We start from the raw sequence: 25,313 nt of genomic DNA, 5'->3' as shown, positions 1-25,313 counted from the left end.
AAATTTGGGAAGACCTATAGTCAACGAATCTCCAATTCGTCTAGAAAATAGGACCTGGGCGAAAACTGCAGAAGAAATACTAAACGCATTTGCCAAGCACCTTGTACCTATATTTACACCAAATACCGGACCATTGTCAGTTGTTCAACCTCTTATTGACGGCAATGTTCCGAAACCAATACGATTTTCTGAAAAAAAATTGAAAGTTCTATAGGCTCAGCGAAACTAAAAAAACCTGGAAAAGATCGAATTACTCCAATCATGCTCAAGAAATTACCAACTACGGCCGTTAAACTATAGCTATTCATATTGAACAGCATTCTTCGAGTAGGGTACTTCCCATCTGCAAAGGAAGAATCTGAAATAGTAATGATACCGAATCCAGAAAAAGATCCAACGGAGGTCCAATCGTATGGACCCATCAGTATTCTATCTTTACTCTCATAGTTGTTCGAAACAACAGTACTGAGAAACTGAACTCCCCATATTACATCTAGTAACATTATTCCCGACCACCAATTCGGCTGACATAAAAACCACAGTACCATTGAGCGCGTAGTCTCAAACATTAGATTGGCATTTGATAGGAAGGAACATTGTTCCGCGTTATTTATAGACATTTTCCAAGCCTTTAACAGAGTTTGGTATCTTGGAATTCTATACAAAATTTGCGAAAATTTACTTAAAAACCTAGTCTACTTGAATACAACTGGGCTAGACCAAGAGACCTAAACGTTAACCCGGGAAAAACAGCGATATGTCTTTACAGCAAATATGACACACTGGCTTTTACGAAGAAGCCAGCCGATGACTTAAGACAGTCAAAAAGCGTTTTATTTATTCTCTCCTTCACACAGACGGTTCGGTTGCTAGGGAGGAGATCAGAGTTGGAACTTTTTATTGAAGAACCATATACCGTAATCTCCTTCCGGTTGCCCGATCGTAATACAATAAGCCAGGAGGTCAGGGGATTGCAGAGCGTCTGAACTGGCTTAATGCCAACACGAGACCGGCTATTGTAAACGTCCTAACGGACAGTAAGATCGAAATAAAATCAATAACATTCAAAACAGTAACTTCAAAAATAGTATTGGAATTTATAAATTCGATCAACAACTGTTCTCAACACGGCTCAGTACCCATTATATGGGCACCAGATCATATGGGTATTAGAGCGAACGAGATAATGAACTCTCTCTCAAAAAAGGTAGAGAATTACAACAGCAAATTTAGTAATTCCAAAGTCGCTAAATGCGTCACGTCTATTGTTAAAGCCATGGGCAAAACCAGTAAAGAAAGTCTAAAAGTCGGGCGGGGACGACTTTATGATATCCTACACCCCTTTGCATATTTAGTAGAGCTTTACATAACCAATAAATAATAATAAATATAACAAATCGGATGAACAATATATAGCTATATCTGAACCGATTTTTACCAAGATTGACATACTTGTTGTTGCTAGGCTCAATTTGGTCATATGTGCCAAATTCCATCCCATTTCGGCTAAAATTACCTGTTTGTTGTACAATAAAAGGCAAATCAGACGAAGATATATATGGGAGCTATATCCAAATCTGAACCGATCTCGATAAAATTTGGGAAAGATATTTCTGTGCTGCATTTGATACATTTCCCCAAATATCTTTATTACAGAGTGTATTTTACGGCTGCGGAGGACAAAAATGTCAAATCGGATGGACAATACATATGGGAGCTATAGTTATTTCTGAACCGATTTCGATCAAATTTGACATACTTATTTCCAGGCTTAATTTGATCATGTATGCAAAATTTCACCCTATTTTGGCTGATATTACGCATTTGGTGCACAATAAAAGGCAAATCGGACGAAGATATAAATAGAAGCTATATCTAAATTTTGACCAATTATCTCCTATGATTATCTCCTATCCAATAGGGTTCGTCCTTGGGCCAAACAAATGACTCGTGCAAAATTTGTATCAGGCATCAAATGCGACCTGTACTCTGTCTACATAAATACATGGACAGACGGACATGCATTTATAGACTCAACATTTGATTCATCAAAAAGAACTATGGGTCTATCTCGTTTCCTTTTACCAATAACAAAGGAATGCACAAAGACATAATACCCTGACCACCTTATGGTGTAGAATATAAAAAGACTAACATACCCCTTTGAAACAATGAAGACATAGGGAAACCCACAAAAATCGAATGGAGATGGCCGTAATGTGGTAAAAACGAAGAAACTTTCATTACTAGGTAAGAAAGAGATTGATGGGATAACAGGTATCCTTAAGGGTCACCTGGGCCCACAAGCTCATTGTTACAAAATAGGATGTTCAGCTAATATTATATGCAGGGCATGAGAGGAAGATAATAAAATGTTGGAGCATTTTCTCTGTCCTTGTCCACCGTAACGACTGCATACCAGATATTAATCTGATTATGGTAAGGGAAAGGAATATTGTTAAGGCAAGTGGATTCCTGATATAATAAAATATAAACTGCCCGTCTTCTGTTAATAACTTTAATATGGAGCGCACAAACGGTCCAATATTGGCATAAATGTATGACCGCCAGGACATGTGGCGATATTTCGCCCCTCTTTCCAACCTAACCTTTTGAGGAACTAGTAAGATTTTTTCAGACCCTTTTTCCATTCGCCCTTATTAGTTCTTTGCACCAGAGGGACATTCAATGATATATTGTCTTTATTAATTCATTCCTAATACAGCATCACTTCTTCACAATAAAAATAATGTTGGAGACAAAAACTTCAAGAAGCCAACAAACAAGCAACTAAAAGACGAGCAATCTAACGCGAAAAGTGGATACAAAGAAAAAAAAAACAAATAATGATGCGAAACGATAGAAACGCTTTCGTCACTTGATACCAGCGCAGCATATGAAATAACACCGCCGACGCCAAACGAATAAAACAATAGATAATCTCAAGGGGGGAGAATAGTCACGTCAAACATTGATGGCGAAGACGCCAAACTCACACACACACACACACACATATGCATACAATCATGGATTTTTGCCATGAAAAATGTAAATTTGTTGTGCGTGTGTGTGTGTGTCTCTGTTTGATTTTTCAAACACGTTTTACAGCGAAGCGCGAATGAATTGTTTGTTTGCTCTTCCCCTTCAAATCTTAGTTTTGAAAAAAAAAATCAGACACATAGCTAGCCTGAAGACGATGAAGAAGAGGAAAAAAATTAACTACTCATTTTGAAGAGCTATTTTAAACAATAAATTATTTGTACAAAAGAATTTCAAGAGATTCATTTCGTTTCGCTGGTGCTGTGGCATTTTTGTGTTATTTTGTTCTTTTCTTGTGATTGAGCGTTCGTTCGTTCATTCGTTTGCTGTTGAGCGTTTTATTGCCATTTGGCTTTTTATAGAATCCGTATCCGGGCAATACTTATGAGTAATAATCAAATATCCAATTTTTTGTTGCCTTTGTTGCTATTGAAAGTTGAATTAATTAACAATCAAACAATAATAAAAAAATATTGACTGACTGACTGGCTGGCTGGGTTTCTGGCCAGAAATGTTTGTTGTCAATTCATTGTGATTTCCTTTAGATATGGATTTAATCGCGACACACGCTCTTAACGATTACCATTTTTCGAGTTATTGATTGGAGAATCGACAATCGTTTGTTTTTTAGTTGACACTGAGATTGAAGTAGCTCATCAGGCCGTCGTCTCATGAAAAAGGTCGTTACTTTGCTGATGCTGTGTGTAAACTTCCCCCACCCCACGACAATCGTGACATGTTATCATGCTGCATTTTTTTTCGGAATGTAGTGAAACAAACGAATTCCAGTCACAATAAATTTTAAAAAAATTTAGTTTTGAAAAAAGTGCTTATGAAAAAAATAATAAATCTGCTTACGGAAACATGTTGTCAGAACAATTTATTCATTCATGAGAATAGTGGAAGTAACACTAGGTTACAAAAAGAGGTAGAGGATATTTTGCTTTTTTTCGTTGATATAATATAAATACAAACGATCTTTATACCCTACAACACTATGTGTTGGGGGTATTATAAGTTTGATTGGGCCAAAAATTATGTAACACCTTGAAATATTGGTTTCCCACATAGGAAAGTATATATGGATCTTCCTATATCGCTGAGCTGAGTCGATCCATGTTAACTTGTAATCATGCTACAGGTCGCAATTTTGGCCCGATCCTCACGAAATTGAAAATGTTGGTGGTGTTAGGGCCAGAATAGAACCCTATTATTATTTTTGGTGATGATCGCAAAATATTTAGGGGTTGAAATGGACCAAAAACAGAAAAAATTCTTGATTTTTCTGGTGCTCTACAGGCCACAATTATATACCGATCAGCAGAATTTAGCAAGGAGTTAGAGTTTAGGACTGGGCAGAAGCCTACCAATTTGGGAGGTCATTGGACAATATTTAGCGGGTAAACTAGATCCTAACTTTTATGTAAGAAAATATAAAAATTTCCACTGAACCGTGTACATTTTTAATCTCAGCCAAATCACAACTACATTAAAAGATAACTTCTGACCATTGAAGTGATGCTGATAGCCAAGAAATCCGATGTATAGCAAAATTGGTACCAAATATATATGTAAAAGAAATAGATCTTATTTATCGGAACGGCCTTCTGCCAGACAAAGATAAAATCTAAGAAAATCGCGGATTTTTTTTTTCAATTTTTGTCATATTTTTTTATCACATGGGTTTTTTTTTCAATTTGACTTACAATTTTGAATTGTAAATTTTCTAAATTTTACACTCCGCAACACTACGTTTTGAGGGTATTATAAGCATATCGCAATTATCGTCCAATCTTCTCGACATATTGTATTGGGGTGGGGTTAGGATCAGATTTAAAGCCTATTATTATTCTCAAATGGATCAACAAAAATAAAATTTTGTAGTCGGTCTATAATTCACAATTGGAAAGAAATCGACGCGGAATTTCAGAAGAAGAGAGATAAGGACAGGGAAGAAGTCTACAATTTTGGATGACCATTGGATTATATTTAGCTGTAAAGTGGACCACGACTTTTGTGTGAAATTGTTTTGAATACCTAACTACACGACGTAGTGCGTAAATATTAGACAAATTCTCCGTTCAAAAACCTAAGGGTAACATCTGGGCAGGGCTCTTTGACATTATTTCAAAAACGAAATCTTCCAAAATGGATTTGGACATATGGGGACTTCGAACATATAGTAGTGATTTGACTTAAGCCAGTCAAATAAGTGTTTTATGTATTTTCACCTTTAGGCCTAATGTGTTAGATTTCAAACTGGCGACACCAGGCCCATTTAATACAATACTTGGGTAATTTGATATAAATATATAAAAATATTTTCTTTACTCAAGGGTGGAGGGAATTAAAAGTTTGTAAGGCTTAACAAAATGGAGTGCAAGGTTAGACTCTAAAGGTCCATCGTATAAGAGAGAACATCTATGTAGATTAAGTAGTCTATCGTTCTCGGAGACCACTCCCATCCATTGTAGCTGAAGGATATCGGCTGCTTTAATAAACCAGAATAGCTTTAAACAATACCAGGATGACGCAGCGTCAGTATGAGCTTTAGGATATGCTGTATTCCGCTTTGAAAAAAAAAACGGAAGAAAACAGTGTTGGCTTGTTTGTTCGGGATACCGTAGTATTATTATTATTTTTTTTTTTTTTTTTGTTGCAATATTGTCAGGCTTTATCCCTTTATTGTTGTTTTTATAAATACAACGTTTGTTTATTAGTGGAGAACGATGGTAATGTTTACCAGGGGGTAAGGCAGGGAATACCTAGGTTTCAGAAAGAGCCACCAATCCTCATCAGAGGATTTTATATTTTAATATAAGTTTTAATTCTTAAAAGTTATATTCCCAAAGTGTCCAAACCTAGGCATCTTTTGCCAGGACATCGAAAATCCCGAATTTGGCAATATATCGGACACCTTTTTAAGGGTGGTAAGGGTATTATGTCTTTGTACATTTGTTTGTAACATGGGGAAGAAGCAAGATAGACACATAGTTACTTTTGTAGAACATCATAAAATTACTTTCTGAGTCGATTTATGAATGTCAGTCCGTCCGTCTACCAGTCCATGTATTTTTGAGTACAAAATGCAGGTCGCATTTATTATCCGATTGAGATAAAATTTTCCAAACAATATTTGTTTGGCCCAAGGACGTACCGTATGAAATTGATGAGTAACGGTGAGTGTATGAGTATGAGTATCTTCAACCGATTTCGGGTTAATTGTGCACCAAATGGCCAATATCAGTCCAAAAGTCCTGAATTTTGGCACATCCAACCAAATTCAGTCTAGAAGCAAACTACATAAAATTTGGTGAAAATCGGTTCAGATGTGGCTATATCTCCCATATATAGGATTCATCCGATTTGGTGTTTAAGTCAACTCAACTCAAAAATACCTCTGCAAAATTTAATCGATATCGGATCAGATTAGGTTACAGCTCCCATATACAGGGAGAGATGAAAAAACTGCAACAAACTTCAGACTGCTGTAATTTCTAAGCCACTCGTTCGACAGCTGTTAAAATTATTTGAGTGACAGCTCATTACATTGTTTACAAACGTACAAAAGCATTTTGGTGAGAATTTTCCAGAAAAAAAGTTATTCGGGATGGAATTCAAGCGTGATAGTGTGATTTCTTTATATTTGGCTGGAAAACCACAAGTGGCTATCGTTAGAGCACTCCAGCATATAAATGTGAATAAATATTTTGTGTCTCATACCATCGCTGGTACTAGTAGCGTAGCCCGACGTCAAGGAAGTAGCAGAAATGGTTCGATATGTAAAGAACCGACTTGAGCGAAACCCGCGTCGCAGTGGCCGAACAATGTCTCGTGAGCTGAACATATCGCAATATTCCATTCGCCAAATATTGAAAAATGAGCTCGGGGTAAAGCCATTGACATTCCAAAAAGCCTTAAATTCCTTAAAGCCTTGGGCATGCAAACATTTTGGCAGCAGACCCTGGACATTCCAACAGGACTCAGCAGCATCGCACTTAGCACACGCCACCCAAGAATTGTTACAAAATGTGGTTCCTCGCTTCATTTCCAGCGCACAATGGCCACCAAAATCTCCGGATACCAATCCGTTGGACTATTGTGTCTGGAGTATTTTGGAAAGCAAGATTGTCACTAAAATATACCAAAGTGTCGATCACCTCAAGCAAGCGCTTCGCCGGGAATGGGCCAAAATACCGCAAAGCAACATTCGGGCAGCGTGTGACGGTTTCATTGCCCTTTGAAAGCCATAATTTGTAATAAAATTTGATACTATTTCCAACATTTTTTGATTTCATACAATTAAATTAAAAAAAAAAATTAAAAATTATGGCGTTTGACTTTGTTGCAGTTTTTTATCTCACCCTGTATTTGTCCGAATCAGGGCTATTATTTAAGGAAATAGTATCGTTGAGTTCAAGCTCCATGTTTAGTCATGACAGGTCTTATATTTTGTAAAAGTGGAAGTATCCACACTCACACAGAGAAGCCCAAAATAATTTCAAGTTCGAACCGAAATTCTGAAAAAACTTTCGATTTCGGATGCGATCTGTCTTTTAACACTAATTGGCAAACATGTTTTTCCCCCGACGGCCCGACAACATTTACGAATTTATTTCATCGAAAATATGTATGCAAATGTTACCAAGACAAAAAAAAAATTACATAAAGGAAAAAATTCTCCTACAAATTGGCAGAATTCGGATATACGCTAGCTATTGGTAGAAGAGTTAATTTATTTTAATGACAACGTAATTATTTTATCAAATATTAGATGGGCCTCGTTCATTATTTCTTTTGAAATTTTCAAATATATATGCCTTGAAGTATTAATATTTTTAATTTTAGTAGCTGTTAGTCTTTAAAATCCGTGGATTTTTCTAAAATGATTATAAGCACGTAAAAATAGTAGTAAGTAAAGGATACCTATATAATTTTAATGACCCATTAGCTCATCAGCCATATCTGTTAGTTGTTACGATGATTCTCCAAATACAGATAGTCTTAATAGTCTAAATCAAACAAATGGTCTATCATATCATCAACTTATCTTGCCTATAAATCACGAAACCCCTTTCCAAAAAACAATTAACTTCAATTCAAAATAAAAATCTCCTTAGTCATATCATATTTCCCTGAATTTTTATTTCTATCATCCACCATATAAGCAAGGCAATTAACATAATTAAATAAACAATTATTTGCAGGCCAGTGTTTATGTTTTCAATTAAAAAAACAAAACCAAAACACAAAAAAAGACTCCAGCAAGCTTCACACTACAGGTAGCTGCATACGGATTTTTTAACAGCACCCAACCTATCAAATGTCAGATTAGTGTCGTAAATCTAAAGGTTATTGGTCAAATTGAGTTAAGATATGATGCCGAGGAAAAAAAACTTTAGAAAACAACAACAATGTTAATGAGATGAACCAACACTTACACACACACACACACATCCCATAAACAAAATGTCATCCAAGCCAAGATTAATCAGCAAAAAAAAAAACAGTTTTATGCTTTGAAAAACTTTTTGTTGCAAAATTTTACTTAGAATATCCTCAATAAACTTTGCCTGAAACAATTTTTTTTCAGTCAATAATCTTCGCCTAATACAAAGTTTTTCAGCCACTAGATATGGGCGTTAAGTTTTTTTTTTTTTTTTTTTGTTTTTGGAAATTTTTGTGTTTCGCCAAGAATATTAAAATGTCAATTTTTTTTTAAATGTTAATCGTTTCGGTAGTCCCAACTTAACCTTATACGGGTATTACTCATCAGCAAATAATTTTTGTTTTGTGAATGATTGGGTGACGCTAAGCGACAAGAATGTAGATGTGATTAATGAAGAAAATTTCCCAAAAAATTTGAAAAAAAAGATAAGATGATGAGGCTGAATGTGTGAAACCGTTAATAAGGTCAATGGCCATATCAATGGAGTTTCCTTCTCGAAAAGGGTAGGTAATACAATTAATACATGTATGATAGTCCTAAAAATTAGATCAAGCTAAAGCATAGGATGTATCGGAATGCCCATTCTGGCACCATACCCACTAACAGCTACAACTTCTATGGCAAATGAAGCCATTCATACTGGTTTCAACAGGTTTAAATAGCTCTAGAGTTTAGTATACGATTTGGTCCAAACTTAGTACATCGTCATATTATTATCAAGCTTAGTGTTCGGAAATGGGCAATATCGGCCCACTCCTTTTGGTACATCCCCCAAAAAGGTAAACATTTAAAAAAATATCACTGCACAGAAAGATAAAGGATATTCGATTTTGCTCTAACTTTGCGAATCCTAATATTTGCATCAGTGCAAAGTCAGGTGTGAAAATGGACAATATCGGCCCACTCCATCAAGAACCTCCCCACAAAAGGTCAAAGTTTTGAATAATTATAACTTATATAAAATGATATGTAAGAGTTCGATTGTCTTCAAATTTCACACATCACAAAGTCTGGTGTGAAGATGGAATATTTTGGTACCTCTCCCATAAAGCGTCAAAATTTGGAATATCCATGAAGCCCATAAAACGCGAAATTAATGTCCGATTCCATGCAGAATTTTCACATCTCAATATTTCCATAACACAAGATCTGTTATAAAAATGGTAAAGATTGGACCATGTCTTTTGGTACCTTCCCCACATAGGGTTCAAGATTTTAAAAACCAAACGCTCAAAGAAAGTAAAATAAGCATACAACTCTTTTTAAATTTCCCACATACAAACATTTCTTCTAACAAGAGATCTGTTGTCAAGATGATATCTATCATCGAACCCCTTCTTGTACCTCACCCTCAAAGGATCACAATTTTCAATACTTTTATCTGTCATAACTTGCGAAACAAGTCAGCGATTCTTTACAACTTGTTCTATCTAAATATTTCTCTCAACCAAAAACCTGAGATGAATTTGGAATTTATTTATGTCCGTCTGTCTTTCTGACTGTTGTAATCATGCTATCTTTCGAACGAATTGAGATAGAATGCTAAAATTTTGCATACGTCCATAGATTACCAGTAGGCAGGTTAGGTTAGTAAATGGGCCATGTCGGTCCACGATTTCATATAGCCCCCATATAACGGTACCTCCCGATATTCGGTATCTTGATAATTTTAGCGACAGTATGTACCGGAGTTATTTCAAATTTCTTATCTAAATTTCATAATGGTTACAACAACCTATGGAAAAAAATTTCGGTCCACGTCTTCGTATAGCTCTCGATATTCGGTATTTTGATGATTTTAGCGACATTATTCATCGGAATTGTTACAAATTTGGTATTTGAAGTTCGTAATGGATACTGCAGCCTAAGGCTGAAAATTGTCTGTGCGGTAACGGTACCGCCTTATATTGTAAGTTTTACACAAAGTAAGTTTCGCATTGGAATATTGTAATGGCTTATGACAAAAGTTGCCTATGCAGGTCCACGTCGTCGTTTAGACCCAATGACGGCTACATTTGGTATTTTTAAGAATTGAACAGAATTTTTAACGGATTTAATTTTTTTTTTTGAAAATTGCTGAATTCGTTCCAAATGGTGGGGGGTATTCAAAGATCGGTCCGGCCGAACTTACAGCTTTTTTATACCCTCCACCATACTATGGAAGATATATTAATTTTGTCATTCCGTTGGTAACTCCTCGAAATACTCATGTCAGACCCAACAAAGTATATATATTCTTGATCAGTGTAAAATTCTAAGACCATTTAGCCATGTCCGTCTGTCTGTTGTAATCACGCTATCTTTCGAACAAATTGAGGTAGAAGGCTAACATTTTGCACACATATTTATTTTTCCAGTAGGCAGGTTAAGATCGTAAATGGGCCATGTCGGTCCATGTTTTCGTATAGCCCCCATATAACGGTACCTCCCGATATTTGGTATTTTGATGATTTTAGCAACAGTATGTAGTGGTGTTATTTCAAATTTCTTATCTAAAGTTCGTAAAGGTTACTACAACCTATGGAAAAAATCGTTTGCAGGTTCACGTATTCAGTATTTTGACGATTTTCGCGACATTATTCATCGGAATTGTTACAAATTTGGTATTTGAAGTTCGTAATGGATACTGCAGCCTAAGGCTGAAAATGGTCTTACAGCTCCACATTTTGGTATAGCCCCCATATTATAGTACCTCCTTATATTGTAAGTTTTATACAAAGTAAGTTTCGCATTTAAATATAGTAGTGGCTTATAAGCCACTACTATATTTTCAAAAAATAAAATCCTTAAAAAATTCTGTTAACATTTTAAAAATACCGAATATAGCCGTTATATTGGGGTCTATACGACGTGGATCTACATAGGCCTTTTTTGTCATAAGCCATTACCATACTCAAACTCGAAACTTGAAATAAGCGGTGAATAATGTAGCTAAAACCATCAAAATATCGTATATAGGTAGATACCGTTATATCGGAGCTGTGCGAAGACCTGGACCAGCATAGGCAATTTTCTGTCACAGGCTATAGCATCTATTACGATCTTCAAATACGACATCTCAAACAATTTCGGTGGGTATTGTACCTAAACTCGTCACAATACCGAATATAGGGAGGTACTGATATATGGGGCCTATACGAAGACCTGGACCTGCATAGACAATTTTCTGTCACAGACTGTAGTTCCCACTACGAACTCTAAATACGTAATTTGAAACAATTCCGGTAAATAATGACGCTAAAATCATAAAAATACCGAATTTTAGGAGGTACCGTTATATGGCGGCTATACGCAGACGTGGACCTGCACAGCCAATTTTCTGTCATAGGCTGTAGAATCCATTACGAATCTCAAATACCAAATTTAAAAAAAATTCCGGTGAATAATGTCGCTAAAATCATCAGAATACTGAATATCGGGAGGTACCGTTGTATGGGGGCTATACGAAGACGTGGACCTGCACAGACAATTTTCTGTCTTAGGTCGTAGTATCCATTTCGAACTTCAAATACCAAATTTGAAACAATTCCGGTGAATAATGTTGCTAAAAAAAGTTAATATACCCTCCATAGTATGGTTGAGGGTATAAAAAAGCTGTAAGTTCGGCCGGACCAATCTTTGAATACCATTTGGAACGAATTTGGTAATTTTCAAAAAAAAAAAAAAATTAAATCCGTTAAAAATTCTGTTCAAATCTTAAAAATACCAAATGTAGCCAACATATTAGGGTCTAAACGACGACGTGGACCTGCATAGGCAACTTTTGTCATAAAATTGGCTGTGCAGGTCCACGTCTGCGTATAGCCCCCATATAACGGTACCTCCTAAAATTCGGTATTTTTATGATTTTAGCGTCATTATTTACCGGAATTGTTTCAAATTACGTATTTAGAGTTCGTAGTGGGAACTACAGTCTGTGACAGAAAATTGTCTATGCAGGTCCAGGTCTTCGTATAGGCCCCATATATCAGTACCTCCCTATATTCGGTATTGTGACGAGTTTAGGTACAATACCCACCGAAATTGTTTGAGATGTAGTATTTGAAGTTCGTAATGGATGTTATAGCCTGTGACAGAAAATTTTCTATGCTGGTCCAGGTCATCGCACAGCTCCGATATAACGGTACCTACCTATATACCATATTTTGACGGTTTTAGCTACATTATTAACCGTTTATTTCAAATTTCGAGTTTGAATATTGTAATGGCTTATGACAAACAAGGCCTATGTAGGTTTACGTCGTATAGACCCCAATATAACGGCTATATTCAGTATTTTTAAAATATTAAAAAAATATTTTAAGGATTTTATTTGTTGAAAATTTTTAAATTCGTTCCAAATGGTGGAGGGTGTTCAAAGTTCGGCCCGGCCGAACTTACTGCTTTTTAACTTGTTACTTGTTACCTTCTTATTTTTTTATTTATTTATTTATTTACTTTTTTTTTGGAAATCGCTACACTTCATCTGATACTGATAGAAATGTTGGGATTTATAAAGCTTTAGAAAATGGCATAGCATTTGATGCATTGATGAATTGTTAATTAAAATTTTAAATATTTGTGGGACAGGTACCAGAAAGAGTGGATCGACCTACCGTATATTTATATTAGATCAATGGTTGATAGAAATATTGAGATACACGATGTTTAAAGTAAATCCCTAACTTTCTTTGCATGTCTAAGTCATAATTAATCACAATTTTGATTCCTTGTGGGAATTGTTCCAGAAGGAATGGGCCTACATGTTCCATTATCTTATATTGTGACATAAACAGTCAGAATTAAATCAATGACTTTGTTCGCATTTTTGGAGAGTTATAATTATTGAATATCTTGACCCTCTGTCGGGGCATATACCAGATGGACTACATCTATATATCCCACCTCCACACCATGTCTTGTGGTGGTAGAAATATTGCGTTTGAAATGAACCAGATGTTCATTTCGCTTTTAGTGTCATGTGTCATGCTTATTCAAAAAATTTGAACAGTTGTGTGGAGATACCAGAAGAAGTGGTCTGTTATATATGTGTGTATATCAGATGTTTTGCTTGAACATAATAGGAATCTTATTTCACATATATTAAGAATTTTATTTAACATTTATTCAAAGTTTTGGTCCTTTAGTGGGAAGGAACTAGAAGTAGTGCACAGGTTATTACACCTGACATAGCACTGATATAAATAATAAGATTTTCAAAGTTTGAACAAAATCGGTTGATCTTTTCTCTTTGTATGAGGAAAAATATTTTGTGTGAAAAATTTTACTTTTTGTGTGGGAGGCACTAGAAGGAGTGGACCATTATTGTGCCGTACTGAACTCAAACGAAGTTTGATAATAATATTACCATGTACCAATTTTGGACCGAATCGACACTACCTTCGAGAGTTATCGTGAACAGCAGCCAGGCAGACGGACGGACGGACACCCCTAGATCGACTCCCAAACGTCCTCAAACGGATTTAGTCCGAAGAGAAATAGAGTCTAAAATCATTATTTCGATAAGGCACGTTTTGGCCGTATCAAATCATATATACCCCCCGTGAGCATAAGTCTGAGGGTATAATTGTCAATAAACAAGTAAAAAAGCAGCTAATGACTTTTTATACCCTCCATCATTTGGCCGTTGTAAAATGCCGCTAAAATTTAAAAATTCTGGTGTTATATGGGGCGATAAATTATATGGCGCCATAAGAATGGGTGAAACTTTGCTAGCGAACTCCAAACACCATGTTTGAGATAATTATATTGAAAAATAAAATCATCAAAATACCGAATAACAGAAGGTACCCTCTGAAGGTATATATACCCAAATATACGAATAGACCGCAATAGGTAATTTTCTCTCATAGAAAGCAGTGCCCATCACAAATAAATTGAAACAATTCCGATCAAAAATGTGAGACAAATAGTCAAAATACCGGAAATTGTAAGGCTATACGAAGATATGTTCATTTATTACATTACGAACTTAACTTACGAACTTATTTGAAACCATTCGATTGAATAACGTCATAAATATCATCAACATACCGAATATCTGAAGGAACGGAATCTATACTATGTACAGTTTTCTGCAAATTTGGTGTGAAATTGTGACTAAAATACCTAAAAAACCATAAATCTGCCAGTACAGCTATTGGGTCAGTGTCCAAACGAGAACCTATGTATCCTATTTTCAATACCAAAAGTCAGGCAGACGTCAGACACATTTAAGTAAAATTTTATCAACCTCCTCCATTTCGGAAACTAGAGTGATTTCCACAGAGGCACAGAATGACGAACGGAGATTAGTAAATCAACATAGAATTTTATGCTGATCAAGAATATATGAATTCTGTAGGGTCTAAGATATATATTTCTAGTTCAAAAGGGATGACAAACTTAACAAACACTGCGTATTTTGGTAGATGGTAAAAAGAAAAATAGTCGTCTTTAGGAGCAGCCATGCCCACGCACCCCTTGCGAATCACTTTTTTGCAATGACTTTTAATTTTTGCTACAAGGTTCTAAGACATCCCTTGAAATTAAGAATTTTTAAAACCCATCTAATCCACCATTCTTTCACTTCACTTTGAATCTCCTTGCACAATTTAAGATACGGCCATTAGCGGTTTTTTTTTTCCAAAAGCAAAACGAACTGGATTTTAAAATAGAATTGCAAATCGTTGAAAGGCACAAATAATTTGTCAAAAAGTCTTTTAAAATGCAATTCTTAAAAAAACACATAACAAATTGGACTCGGTGTTATTATTTCTATTGTTTTTTTTTTTTTTTTTGTGATATTCAAATAGCAATTTTAGAAAGTTGCCTGCACAACATATGATTGGCAAAAAAATAAGAATTTGTTTTGGGGGATCAGCTGTTAATTCGGAAGTGGTATGAGATTTTCAATAATGTATTATTTGGTGAGAGAGAGAGAGAGAGAGAGAGAGAGAGAAAGAGAGAAAATTTTTTGAAAATCAATAAAATATGATTTGTTTTTATTCGAAAGAGAAAGAGAGAGAGGGAAAAAATATTTTTCGACATTACCAAAAATTTGTTTTAATTTGAGAATTTTAAATGTTAGTTGACAATAAAAATTTTGCATTTTTGTAAAGATATTACTATGTTGTAATTTTTAAATTTATTGTTTTGTTTCTCTTTTACCGAAAAATAACACTGTGCAATACAAGAACTAAATACGCGGAAAATCAAACAGATTAGAAGAGCTAAAAATAGAAAACACATGTATCGGCGTTTTGAAAGTTTACATCGCAAAGTACCCTAAATTAAAAAGGGGAAATTCCCCCCTCTTCTTCATTTTTGCTAATTTTTGAATTCGGATTCCTCGGAATCCGCGTATTTTAGGTATATAATTTCTTCGGCAATATTGTAGATACAAATACGAGGAATGTTTAAGTGGAAATTGTTGACCCTCAAGCTAGTAAAAAGGGGACTTTTCGGCCCTTTTTTAATTCTTATTAAAAACTACCCCTAAACGGGATCGCAGCAAGGTTAAATATTCTACAAAAGTGACAATAGAAAGGAAATCTCTATTTCCATAGCATATCAAAAAATAATTCCATCCATCTTCCAAAAAAAAAAAAAAAAAAACAAAATATTCCCTAATGCCTTTGATAAATTTTTCCCCGGAATTTTTTAACGCCTGAAGTAATATAAAACTTCATTTTTGGTGAAAGATGTCAAAACATAAAATATTCTACACAAAAGTTCACTGTAAATCTCAGAATTAACCATAAATATAGGTACCACAGTTGTCATGAAAATTGCATTCGAAATTTATGTAATTTTTTTTTTGTTTGTTTTTACTGTTAATTTATCAAGTATCTAGTCCGAGTCAAAGCTGCATTTTAGAAATATGACGTCAAAGACAAACATTTTCTTCACCGAAATTTACTATAAGTCACAAAAGAAAAGAAATTTCTATTACCATAGCATGTCATAACCAGTAAGGAAAAGTCAAAAGTTTGGGCGGGGCCGACTATATGATACCCTACACAACTATGCATATTTAGTAGTAACAAAATAATTTATTTGAAGTAGATCATGCCACTTATCAACATTTGGCTATAGAGCAGATATAGATTGGTTTCAAAGGGAACTAATATATATGGAAGGCATATCCAATTCTGAATCGATTTTCACTAAATTTGACGGAGACATTTTAATCTTTTGTACCTTTTAGAGTGTATGAAATTACTTGGAGAAGGATTATATTAAAAAACCAGTAAGGAAAGCTCAAAAGTCGGGCGGGGCCGACTATATGATACCCTACACCACTATGCATATTTAGTAGAGCTCTCGTAAAAAGGTTTATACAGGGCATTTCAGAGCTCTATGAGATATTTGGTACAAAATCAAAATCTATCTAATTCTATCGTGCATTTTACGAACTATAGCTATCTCTGAACCGGGTTTCTCCAAAGTTTACGTATTAGCTTCTAGACTGGTGATTTGGGCTGATATTGACCATTTAGTGCACATTTAACCCGAAATCGGATGAAGATATATATGAGAGCTATATCCAAATCTGAACCGATTTCGATAAAATTTAAAACAGCTATTCCTGTGCTCCATCTAATACCTGGTACCAAATATCACGGTTGTGGAGTGAATACTACGAATGTATGGGACTAAAACTCTAAATCGGATGAAACATATATATGGTTGCTATATCTATATCTGAACCGATTTTCACTAAATTTGATATACTTGCTTCTAGGCTGAATTTGGTCCGATGTACTAAAATTCAGTCCATTTGGACTTATATCGGCCATTTGGTGCACAATTAACCCGAAATCGGATGAAGATATATATGGGAGCTATATCCAAATCTGAACCGATTTCGTTAAATTACAAACAGCTATTTCTGGGCTGTATCTTATACCTGGTACCAAATATCATTCTTGTGGAGTGCATATTACGAATGTGAGAGGCTTAAACACCAAATTGGATGAAAGATATATATGGGAGCTATAGCTATATCTGAACCGATTTTCTCCAAATTTGATATACTTGCTTCTAGGCCGAACTCGGACGGGTGTGCCAAAATTCAGGTAATTTGGACTGATAGTGGACATTTGGTGCACATTTAACCCGAAATCGGATGAAGATATATATGGGAGCTATAGCTGTTTCTGAACAGTTTGTTGCATTTGCTTTAAGGCTAATCTCGGTCACATGTGCCAAAATTCGGGCCATTTGGGCTGATATTGGCCATTTGATGGTCAGTTAACCCGAAATCGGATGAAGATATATATGGGAGCTATATCCAAATCTGAACCGATTTCGATAAAATTTAAAACAGCTATTTCTGTGCTCCATCTAATACCTGGTACCAAATATCACGGTTGTGGAGTGCATAGTAGAAATGTGAGGGACTTAAAGATCAAATCGGATGAAAGATATATATGGGAGCTATAGCTATATCTGAACCGATTTTCTCCAAATTTGATATACTTGCTTCTAGGCCGAACTCGGTTGGGTGTGCCAAAATTCAGGTAATTTGGACTGATAGTGGATATTTGGTGCACATTTAACCCGAAATCGGATGAAGATATATATGGGAGCTATATCTAAATTTGATCCGATTCTCACCAATTTCAATAGGCTTCGTCCTTGGGCCAAAAAAATATTGTTTGGAAAATTTCATCTCAATCAGATAATAAATGCGACCTGCATTTTGTTCACAAGAATACATGGACAGACGGACGGACAGACGGACTGACATGCATAAATCGACTCAGAAAGTGATTCTATGAAGGTTCTCAAAAGTAACTATGGGTCTACCTCGTTTCCTTCTCCATGTTACAAACAAATGCACAAAGACATAATACCCTTACCACTATGTGGTGTAGGGTATAATAAATATCGGAGTCAAGTTACACAAAATGAAAACGTACATCCCGAAACTCACTGCATTTGGGCTGATATTAGCCATTATTTGTACAATAAACCTTAAATCGGGTTAAGGATATATATGGGAGCTATATCCAAATCTTAGCCGTTCTCGATAAAATTTGGCAAAGGTATATTGCTTTTGGCAAAGCTTTATAAGATATCTGGTAACAAATATCATTGTTGTCGAATGCATATTTCGCTTGTGAGGGACTTTAAACCCCAAATCGGATGCACATGCTTCTAGACTGAATTCTGTTGGATGTTATAAAATTCAGAACTTCTCCGATCTTGATAAAATTTGGCAAAGGTATTTTCGCGCTTTATACTATATCTGGTACCAAATATGATTGTTGTCGAATGCATATTACGAATGTGAGGGACACCAAAACACCAAATCGGATAAAACATATATATGGAAGCTATAGCTATATCTGAACCGATTTTCACCAAATTTGATGTACTTGCTTCTAGACTGAATTCGGTCGGATGCATCAAAATTTAGGAATTTTTGACAGATATTGGCCATTTAGTGGACAACCTGATATCGAATAAAGCTATATGTATATGGCAGCTATATCCTAATCTAAACCGATATCGATAAAATTTGACAGAGGTATTTTCGAGTAGTATCTGTTGTCCGGTACCAAATATCATTCTTCTGGAGTACATATTACGAAATCGAATGAAACCTAAATATGCGAGCTATAACTATGTATATCTGAACCGATTTTCTGCAAATTTGATGTACTTACTTCTAGTCTGAATTTGGTCGGATATACCATAATTCAGGTCATTTGGACTTATATTAGCCATTTGGTGCACAATTAACCCAAAGTCGGTTGAAGATCGGATGGGAGCTATATCTAAATCTGATCCGATTATCATCAATTTCAATAGGGTTCGTCCTTGGGCCATACAGATATTGTTTGCAAAATTTCATCTCAATCGGTTAATAAATGCGACCTGCATTTTCTTCACAAGAATACATGGGCGGACAGACGGATTGACATGCATAAATCGACTCATAAAGTGATTCTATGAAGATCCCCAAAAGTAACTCTCCCTTTCTTCTCCATGTTACATACCAATGCACAAAGACATAATACCCTTACCACTATGTGGTGTTGGGTATAAAAATACTTGCATCATTGTTCCCGAAAATATTCCCTAAGTAAATGCAACACGGTAACAATCCGAGTCAAAATCTCCCTTTATACTTCATTTTTTGCGGAAAGTGTCAACGTGAGAATTATTCTACATCGAATTTCATTGTGAGTCTCTGAATAAAAGAAATTTGTAGACTAAATATATAACCTATAAAAATAGTATAAATTTTTGTTGATAAAAAAAAAAACTTGTTTATATTCTAAAAATATAGCACTTTTTTCCGATTCGATGAAAATTTTAGTATAATTTCACTGTACAATGTTCAGTCTTGGTTATGGAAATTGGCAAGCGGACTTTATGGTATTCGTTTTTAGGTTAAAACCTCAAAATAGTTTTGGGTTCTTAGGTCAAATATTGTTAAGGTCCTTATATAGTTTGGACCATATATGTAACGGTCCCCTGTAGTTTGAAATATGTTTCCCAATATTTAATATAGAGCTTTGAGAATTCATAGAGATCTCTGGGTTACACACAGAATCGTTGGTACAGAAAATGGGTCATATCGGTTCACTTTTCGGAATAATCTCCTTATAAGGAATATGAAAAATGTTTAATTTAATTGTTTTTTTTCTAATTTTATTGTTCTTTTGAACGCATCCACCAAACCTTTGAAAGTGAAAAAGATTTAACAGTTTTTTCCCTTTTTGTTTTGATTTTTAATTTCTTTTTTTACTTTTTTGTTTTTGTTTTCTTTTTTTTTAATTTTTTTTTTAAATTTTCTCATTGCTCTCTTTTTTGGCAAATTCTCCCTTGTTATTGTTTTTCGTTTTTTTTTTTTTATTTTTGGTTACATATTTGTTTTGTGTGTTATTGAGGGCATTCACTACAGACGATTTGTCGAAACGTGATCAATAAATTATGGAAATTCACAAAACTGATGATCATTTACACACAAAAACCAAATTCACTCTCTCACTGGAAATCATTAAGTTTTTGGTGGGCCTGCGGTTTTTTGTGGGACAATTTTTTTGCTGCAGCACTGAATTTAAATTTTTTGTATTCCAAAATAACAACACCCACATAATCGAACATTCAGCTGGCTAAGGAGAAGCTAGATTTTATTCACTTGTTGTTTTTTCATTATTTTATTTTATCCACTTTGATACTTCATTGCGTTTTCCATTTTTTTTTTTTTTGTTGATATTTTTTTATTCCTTCAAATTTTGTGTTTTGTGTTTTCTATTGTTGTATGATGCTGAGATTTTATTTTTGTTATTTTGCATTCATTTTATGTTTTCTTTGTCTCCACTAAATTCAAAATTCTCACACAAAGGCAACATTTAAAATACATTTTTTTGTCAGCCCAACAAAATTAGCACCAAATTCAATCAAATACTACAAACTGATAACTTAGCTCTAACCAGAGAATAGGGGAGGCTATTGATAAAACCGTTATTACCGTTTTAAATTTTCGAATCGTCGTCGTAGCTGCCAACAGACAGAGATTGAAATTCCCAAAAAAATATTTTTGTTGTTACTACTCTTTCTTTTCGATCATCATTATCATCATCAATTTCAAACACGTTTTCGATCTCTCTCACACAACTTCTTCAACTTCATCAATATTTTCCTTTTCTTCTTCTTCTCTATTCCCGGCTATATTTAGCAAGAATTTCCAATAAAAATTTCAATTTTAAAACATCACTTTAAAAACACTAACCAGAATGACAAAAATCTTCAAACAGATCGACGAAAAATCTTTAACAAAAATTTCGAAACAAATTTAACTTTGGTTTTCAATAACCGAAACACGTCCGACGTTTACAATTGTCATGAATTAACTAAACATATTTTGACGATCTCTTTTAATATTTTACTCGTTTCGTTTTCGAACTCAAAATAAAAAAAAACAAAACACAACAAAATATACATATTCCATGGGTATGTATGTATCCCCACGTGTGTGTGTGTCTGTTTCAGACTCTCCACCACTTGCCTTTGCCGTTTTTTGTTGCTCTTCATAATCTATTCCACCATCCATTGAATATCATCGGTTGGTAATATGGCTGGAAACCCCAACCAAACAATACCGAAATAAATGAGCGTGCGCAAATGTTTGAAAATTAATTCATTTGTTGTTTTTGTTTGATTTAAGTATAAAACATTAACAGCAACAACAACAATGGAACACACATCTCAAAACTCCCCACATTGGGGCACTCTCACTCTCTCTCGCTCTCATTGTGAGTTTTGAAAGTACAAAAAACCCAGAGCTTTTGCTCCCCTTATTGTTTGTTTAAAAAAGCTTTTGCTCCCCATTAGCAAATAAACTCCCTCTCTCTTTTGCTCGATTTACGATAATATCGTATTGATCTCCCCCAAAAGAAAAAAAAAAAAACAATCAATAAATGATCGTAAATTTTGTGTTGTATCTCTTTGTGTGTGATTTTCTCCACTCACCCTTGTGGATTTTTATGCTGCAGAGCTCCAGGGTTGCCGCTGTATAAAATAAATATAAACAGAAATTGGTAGCTAAATAAATTTATAATAATAAACTTTCAAATTATTTATATTTTTACAATCTCAGTTCTACGACTACTGTGTCCTACTTGGTCTAACTAAGATCGAGTTTTGAGATATGCAATATTGGTCCCCAGACACGTTCCCCACAAAAGTTAAAAATATAAAAATAAATCTCTTGTTAAGCGAAAGAAGACCCCATTATAGATCAAGTTTATGTTCGGACTTAAAAATCTACTGGTCCATTGTGATCATCTAAATAGAAAAGGAAGCGAAAAAAGGAAAACAGTTCCCGTATGAAAGTTTATCGCATGGTATTTAGCCACTTTAATCATCTGAATGGCTGAAGAAGAACTGCTAGTTCTGTTTCGGAGAGTGAGGATATATCGTGTATAATTTGCTTTTCATAATCCCATGGCTCCTCACCTTGACAGAGCCTTAAGTTGCTGTATCGTCAGCCTGTAATAATTTTTACCACATGTTTTAGGTCAGATCTGGTAATATATAATCACTGGTTTCGACCTCACCCCCTATATGTTCCAATTAGCCTCAAAAATTGTAAAATTTTTAAAAGATAAGTAACGCCATTTTTTTACTTCTCTGGGTGTAAGGACGTATGTCTGTCCCAAACTGTTCCAAACATACTTAAAGGATTTAAGTGAAGTAGGGTGTCCAATGGTGCTTGAGGTGTACTCCGAAATGCACAAGTATTCAAATAACGGCGCGGTTTTATCAATGCTTCGAATTTTGGCACAGAATTTGAAGATGTTTTCGTAGAAAGCCAACATGGAGCATCAGCTGTTAGCTGCTGACCGCCAATCGCGTCTAACATACGTTCAAGCCATCCTCAATCATCAGATTTTTCTTCAAAAATAATCCTGAGTGATGTAGCCAATTTCTGTGTTAGCGGGTACGCTTCTGAAAAATCCTCGCGTAAACAACGAAAAACCATTACACCCGCTCAAAGTCACAATATGGTGTGCTGTTTTCGCTGGAGGAGACATCGGGCATTTTTTCTTCGCAGAGATCGCGGACCAAACGGTGATCCTTACAACGCAATGATCAATGACTTCTCTTTGCCGCAAATTGATGTGTTGGAATTGGAAAACATGTGGTTCCGACAGGTTGGTGCAACGGCACACACTGCACGTGCCACAATCGATATGGCGAAAAATCCTAATCTCTCGTTGTTTTGGCCGCGCCAGAGTTCTTTTTGTGGGGCTTTTTGAAGTCGCGGGCTTGTGTCAACAAACCTCAGACTTTTTCAGCGGCGGATATTTACTTGACTTTACATTCTCGAAAACTAAAAATGTTAAGTTCGGCCGGGACAAGCTTTTAATACCCTCCACCATTGGGCAAAGAAAACTTTTTTATATTGAAGTTTCTGAATTCAAACATGTTCCACTTCAAACTACAAAAGCCAGTAAGACCGTTCGGATAATGCTATTAAACTTCAAAAAACCATAATGTGGTGGAGGCCTTCGTTTGAGATCCATACCAAAACGGGAGCTTCCATAGAAAATATTATACTTCAAGGATTCTCATCTACCAAATTTTCTTAAATACCAAATTTGAAACAATTTCATGGATACATGTGACTAGGATTACGAAAATACCGAATATTGGTGGGTATCATTATATGTGCGCTAAGGGAAAACGTGGACCTAATATTCAATTTTCTGTCACAGGATCTAGAACCCATTTTGAACTACAAATGACAATTTTTAGACAAATCCGTGGAAAAATGATACAAAAATCATCAAAATACTGAATACCTGGAGGTACCATTATGTGGAGGCTATACGCAAACGTGGACCTATACATACTATGTTCCAGTACAGAAGCTAGAGCCCATTACGAACTACAAATACCAGTTTTTAAACAAATCCGTGGAAAAATGTGGCAAAAATCTTGAAAATACTGAATAGCCGGAGGTACCATTATGTGGGGACTATACGCAAATGTGGACCTACTACAGAAGCTAGAGCCCATTAAAAACTACAAATACCAATTTTTAGACAAATCCGTGTAATAATGTGGCAACAAAAAAATCAAAATTCCGAATATCTGGAGGTACCGTTATATGGGGGCTATACAAAAACGTGGACCTATACATACAATGTTTCACAGTCGGAGCTAGAACCCATTATGACCTACAAATACCAATTTTTAGACACATCTGTGGGATAATGTGGCGAAAATCATCAAAATACCGAATATCCAGAGGTACTGCTATATGGCTGCTATACCAAAACGTGGTCCGATATATCTTATTTTAAATACCAACCATCATGGATACAATATAAATTGTTCTGCTAAATTTTTAAGCTCTACGTCAAATAATGTGGGGTGTATCGTAATTTTTGCTATTTATGAATATATCTAATTTATTTGGTCTACGACGAATATTTAGTGATGTTTCAAATGGAATGACAAAGTTAATATACCCCCCTTTCCAAGGTGGAGGTCTTTATTTGAGACCTCTAGAGTACCTAAAAAATCAGTAACATTTTCTGTCCATTGAAAAACCTAAATGTACATCTTCAAAAACAATAGGCTTTAATTCTGACCCTGCATCTACCTCAGTGCAAAATTTCGTGAGGATCGGACGACAATTGCAACCTATATGTAATACCCTGCATTGTAAGTCAAATTGAAAAAATCGCATGCGATAAAAAATATGATTCTTAGATTTTATCCTTTTCTGCCAAGAGACTATTCTGAATTGATGAAATTTGTGAAAATCAGTCCAACGGCTTATAGGTGAAAAAAACTCAAATCTATTTCTTTTACATATATGTATATATCCGATATCTTAGCTTTCAGCATTGCCGTAATGGTCAGAAGATACCTTTTAACGTTATTATGATTTCCCCCGGGATTAAAATAATTATCAGTTCAGTGGAAATTTGTGATTGTTATTTTATACACCCTTTCTAACAAAATAGTTTAAAACTCGGTATTTATATGTATATATATGTTCAACCTTCTGTGGCAGATCATTGTTTTTATATGTCCACGTTTTCCTATAGCGCCCATATATTGTACATTCCAATATTCGTTTTTTGACAACCTAAGCCAGATTTTCTAGCGGAGTAACTTAAAATTCATTTTGTGTATTCCGTAATAGGTTCTTCTGCATATATTGAAAAATTTCTATATGAGTCAAATTTTTTTATAGCCCCTATCCTGCCGATATTCTGTATTTGATGAATGAAGCCAACTTTTTTCAGAATTGTTTGAATTTTCAATTGGATGTTCCTAATAACACAAGTGACGCATACCCTCCAATACT

The 25,313-nt window shown here is 35.0% G+C and overlaps 1 protein-coding gene across 2 annotated transcripts in view; it reads right to left on the bottom strand.

Annotated features, from left to right (window-relative positions):
• Window positions 1-21,352, bottom strand: part of LOC101890139 (dual oxidase maturation factor 1) — a 144,739-nt gene extending 123,387 nt beyond the window's left edge. Inside the window, exon 1 of one of the 2 annotated variants that reach the window (XM_059129998.1) lies at window positions 20,958-21,352. The gene's annotated coding sequence lies outside the window, so the exon portion shown is untranslated. The remainder of the gene's footprint in view (window positions 1-20,957) is intronic. The other variant, XM_059129999.1, reaches the window with a different exon arrangement.
• Between the last annotated feature and the right edge of the window lie 3,961 nt (window positions 21,353-25,313).

The sequence above is a fragment of the Musca domestica genome, unplaced genomic scaffold, assembly GCF_030504385.1.
Source record: "Musca domestica strain aabys unplaced genomic scaffold, Musca_domestica.polishedcontigs.V.1.1 7, whole genome shotgun sequence".
Classification (NCBI taxonomy): Eukaryota; Metazoa; Arthropoda; class Insecta; order Diptera; family Muscidae; genus Musca; species Musca domestica.
This window is presented reverse-complemented; position numbering and strand designations above follow the sequence as displayed.